Genomic DNA, 5,506 nt, shown 5'->3' on the forward strand with positions numbered 1-5,506 from the left:
AAGAAAGAAAGAAAGAAAGAAAGAAAGAAAGAAAGAAAGAAAGAAAGAAAGAAAGAAAGAAAGAAAGAAAGGAAGGAAGGAAGGGAGGGAAAGAAACAGAAACAAATGGGAGTGGTTACCACGAAGAATAGAGGAAAGAGGTGGAAAGAATGGGGAAAAGGCAGCAGGGAGGAAGGGATGGGAGCGACACTTCTCAAAATACACATTTCTGCATAGCTCTGACTTCAGAATCCTGGTAATGTTTCACATATCACTTCCCCCTACCAAAAAGTAAATATAAATATTAAAATCAACCAAGATGTGGAGGAAACTCAACATGGAATACCAACAGTGACAAAGGAACCTAACTGTATTGCAAATGAATACCATACCTCCACACTGAGGAGGGCAGGGAAGAAAAGAACTATCCTGCTTAACTGTGGAAAACAGTATTTTGGATATATTCTGTAATGCTGAAAACCAAAAGGACTGTATACAAGTATTGTACTCTAGTTAGTAAACTTGTTTCTCACAAAAGTATGGATGAGCAATTCTGAAATGACTTTATGTGTACACTAGGATTGAACAAATCAAATTTACTATGGCTAATGAGAGCCATGGTTTTCACTGCTGGAGATAGAAGTTAATAAGAAGGAAAAGAGAAACGAGAATGAACCCTGTGGCTTGAATTGGACTCAGAGGGATCAGTATAAACTCATCATTTATATGTATACGCATGCACTGATAGATAAACATGGACATAAATATAGATATGTGTACAGATGTTAATAAACTTACATACATTGCCTAGCTGTGTAAATGTAGACATGTATACAGATGTGGGTAGGTGTTAGTAAACTTACACACATTTCCTAGCTCTATCTACTGAGAGGACCTAAAAGCAATGACACACCCTCATAGCAATAAATACACCTACTGTCCAGATCTTGGTGTCTAAACACCATTCTCCAATAAAAGAACCCAAAGCTCCTTAGAGAACGTGAGCCTGCAACATCTTGTGGTGTCAGAAAATAAGGAAGTACTCAAAGTACCAAGGGAATCAGGAGGCAATGCAAAGGAGCTTCCTGTGACGAAACTCAGACAACTGGAGCAACAAAATAATGACAATACTGGATTACAACCCAAAGAATAAAATAAATATCCACACATCCATATGAATATAAATAATTGAATAAACAAATGAGGAAAAAGGGACACCTTCCTTAGTAGAATTCCGGCTAGTAAATGTAGAAAGAATGAGGGACAGAAAATTGCCATGAGACAACCATAGAAATAAAGGCAAGATTTTCCAATAGATGCTAAAATTAGCAAGTAAAAGTTTAGGGATAAAAAAAAAGTATCTCCTCTAAAACATTTATTATTCACAAAGTGAATAATTGTAAATTGGGCTGGGTGTGGTGGCTCACACCTGTAATCCCAGCACTTTGGGAGGCCAAGGCGGGTGGATCACCTGAGGTCTGGAGTTTGAGACCAGCCTGGCCAACATGGTGAAACCCTGTGTCTACTAGAAACACAAAAATTAACTGGGCATGATGGTGGGTGCCTGTAATCCCAGCTGGGGAAGCTGAGGCAGGAGAATTGCTCGAACCCAGGAGGTGGAAGTTGCAGTGAGCTGAAACCGCGCCATTGCACTCCAGCCTAAAAAAAAAAAAAACAAAAAGTGTAAATTGATAGTGGAGAAACCCGGCAGAGAACCCCTCAACTGAGTGATCCAACACAGCATCAGTGTAATTAGCCAGAGTGACATTACTGTACTCTCTCCAATACGATGGACTCTGAGAGTCTGGCATTCTCGTAAAATACGCATAACTCCAATCCCATTATGAGGAATCTTTAGACAAAACCAAATCAGGAGATGTTCAACAAAAGAGATGGCCAGTCCACTTCAAAAGGGTTAATGTTATGGGAGAGAAAGGCTGAGAATGTCAGAGGAGACTAAGGAGATACAATGGCTGAATGCAGTAGGGGCTCCTGGATGGAATCCTGCACCAGAAAAAGACACGAGTGTGAAAACTGATGAAATTCAAGTAAGATCTGTATAGAGTGGATAGTGTTGTAGTAATGTGATTTTTCTGTCTTTGATCATTGTATTTTGGTTTTGTGAGATGCTAATGTGTGGGGAAGCTGGGTGAAGAGTATTTGGGAATTCTGTGTTATTTTGCAACTTTTCTAAAAGTCTAAAATTATTTTAAAATAAAAGAGTTTTCCAGCCTAGGCAACATGGCGAAACCTGGTCTCTACAAAAAAAATACAAAAATTAGCCAGGCATGGCATGTGCCTGTAGTCCCAGGTACTTGGAAGGCTGAGACAGGAGGATCGCCTAAGCCTGGAAGGTGGTCAAGGTTGCAATGGACTCTAATTGTGCCACTGTGCTCCAGCCTAGGCAACAGAGCAAGACCCTGTCTCAAAAATAAATTAATTAAATGAAGAATTTTTTAAAATAAGATGATTTATGGATGGATAGATGGATTATGTGATAAATAGATGTATTAAAATGCCAATTGTAGAATTTTAATTGTGGACCTGTGGGTGTTGACTGGTACAATTATTTCCTCTTTTCTGTATACTTGAAATGGGAAAAAAGTGTTGAAAACATCCAACGAATACACTAAATTTAACTTTGATTCTGGTGGTAACTTATTTATTTCCAATTGAACATAAAGAACTAGTGCAATCAGCAATTTGCAGGAGTAAAGAGGAATAAAGTGATCTTTGCTGATCTGCATGGCACAGGAAAGGAAAATCACATTCTGGACTTAGGAACCAAAACGGTCAGATCCAAACAAAAGAGGTTCAAGGAAACAATTGCAAGAGGCAAGCACACAAAACCTTACAAGTAAACATGGTGTTGTGAAAAAGGATTATCACCCCTATTTTTAGGTTCCTGAGTACTCATGACACAGAATGCTCCTGATGTCCCTCAGTAGAGACAGTGACCCTATTAAGAAGCTCATGCCAGCTCCCCGAGTCAAGGCCTGTTCCCGTGGGTACAGATCAGCCTTATCAGGCTACTGATTAGAAGAGGGAGGAGGTGGTGGAGTCAGCTAAGCCAGGGCTAGTGTAAGTTGGTACCGTTGCCTTATTTAATATGATTCCATTGCTAAATAAACGGATCTAATGAGTCAGCCCCACTGTAAAATGATGTAACAAGCCATAAATCTGTATGGGTAACCTTTGGTGTGCTGTATGAATGTTCACACTGTAACCCACATATTTATCACTGAGTGCGGGAAACCATGGGGTTGTAATGAAATACACACATGTTCCTTGGAGACTGAGAATCAGGGGATGAGGAAGGAAAAAACATGGTCTTCATGCTCGAAAGATCAGGAAACGTCCTATGAGATAATTCAGAAAGCTTCTGGTTCCCAGTACAGAACAGGAAACGCCAAAGGTCCGATTCGGCCCTGAGAGGATATACGTTTAGGGGAAATTCCAAAACCTCGTCCTCCTGGGAACTCAGAAAGGAATCAGACCCAGAAGGTGGAGGCTTCATCAGCTGCTAAACTTATCTGGTTGTCCAAGCGAATTGTGAGTGCCTGAACACTTGATTGTAATACAGAAATCAGTTTCAGTGCTGGAGGAGACCTAAAAAATACTTTCACAGTGATGCATGTTCTTCTTCTAACTTGTAGAGTATAACACTTGGATATCTTGGTCTAGACCTGATAAACCATGTGTGTTGAGAAAGGCAATCTGGTTCATAATCACAATGGGTTCAAAGACTGCTAGGACATTTCTCTGCGCCCTCATCCTTTGCAAGCATGCCTCAAAATTTGGTATGTACTTTATTTTGTATATGAAAGGAATGCTTAGGGTTTCAGATGGAATCCTTGGAAGTACATAATCTAAATAATAATAATTTTTTAAAAACAGTAATAGCTAGTATTCACTGTACACTTACAACGTGCCAACCTCTGTAGCTGAGAAGTATTAACTCAGTAATTAATGCTAACTTCTTCCCAGAGCTCACTGCTCCTTAACAGGACACGGAGCAGACCTCCTGTTTATTGCCAATCCTAAGAGATAGGGTGATGACTACTGGGGATAGCTTTGAACTTCCTCCGTGGCTTTTTTTTTTTTTTTTTGGTACACACTGAAGGTTTGCCAAGGGTTGAATTGAAAACGATTCCAGCTGCATTTACCTCAAAATTGCCAAACAGGGCCACGGCTCCAGCCAGAACCGTACTATTCCTTTTTTTTGAGACAAGCTCTCGCTCTGTGGCCCAGGCTGGAGTGCAGTGGCGCAATCTCAGCTCACTGCAAGCTCCACCTCCTGGGTTCACTCCATTCTCCTGTCTCAGCCTCCCGAGTAGCTGGGACTACAGGCACCCGCCACCATGCCTGGCTAATCTTTTGTATTTTTAGTAGAGATGGGGTTTCACCATGTTAGCCAGGATGGTCTCAATCTCCTGACCTCATGATCTGCCCACCTCGGCCTCCCAAAGTGCTGGGGTTACAGGCGTGAGCCACCGTGCCAGGCCAGATCTGCATTTTTGTTTTTTTTTTTTGAGACGGAGTTTCGCTCCTGTTGCCCAGGCTGGAGTGCAATGGCGCAATCTCAGCTCACCACAACCTCTGCCTCCCAGGTTCACACGATTCTCCTGCCTCAGCCTCCCCAGTAGCTGGGATTACAGGCATGCGCCACCACACCCAGTTAATTTTGTATTTTTAGTAGAGACTGGGTTTCTCCATGTTGGTTAGGCTGATCTCGAACTCCCAACCTCAGGTGATCTGCCCGCCTCGGCCTCCCAAAGTGCTGCGATTATAGGCATGAGCCACCGCACCTGGCCAGGATCTGCATTTTTATAAATTAAAATAGGGTCCATTGGTTCACAGCTGATTGGATTCTGCTTGGTTCCATGTCAACAGCCAGATGACAGTCAGGTTCCTTCATTTACCCACCTGATCGCCTGTCGATGGGCACCTAGGTGGTTTATCTTTATAAACTGTGCTGCAGTGGACACTGAGGCCAGTCTTTGCCCAGATCCTCACTGTGTTCCTAGGATGAGGTTCTGGGAGGGGAATTGCTGGTTAGAGGTCAAGCCTGCTTTTGAAGCTTCTTCTACCAGGTGTGGAGTTTAGCAGGTTTGATAAGGTCTGAAGATTTGGGGGTGGAAATGCCAGGTCTCTTGAGAGACGTGAGGGATAAGAGGGGGCCAGGGCAGCCTTGAGTGCCAGAGTGCAGAGCTAGGCTGGATGTGGGGATGGCCGGGGGTCAGAGCAGGGGCACGCCGAGCTTCAGCTCCTTCTGGCTGCTCAGGTGGAGGATCATAATGTGAACAGAAAACACTAATTGAGTACTTACTGTGCTCCAGACACTGTGTTGATGATCCCACTTAATCCCCTGACAACCCCAAGTAGGTAGACATATGATGAAGATGACCGCCTTGAGGACCAGAGAGGTTAAGTGACTTGCCTGAGATTACACAGCCAGATGATGGCAGAGCCAGATTCAAACCCAGGCTGTGGGCTCCAGAGCCTAGCTCTTAAGCTCTTAATCACT

The sequence above is a fragment of the Colobus angolensis genome, unplaced genomic scaffold, assembly GCF_000951035.1.
Source record: "Colobus angolensis palliatus isolate OR3802 unplaced genomic scaffold, Cang.pa_1.0 Scaffold170, whole genome shotgun sequence".
Classification (NCBI taxonomy): domain Eukaryota; kingdom Metazoa; phylum Chordata; class Mammalia; order Primates; family Cercopithecidae; genus Colobus; species Colobus angolensis.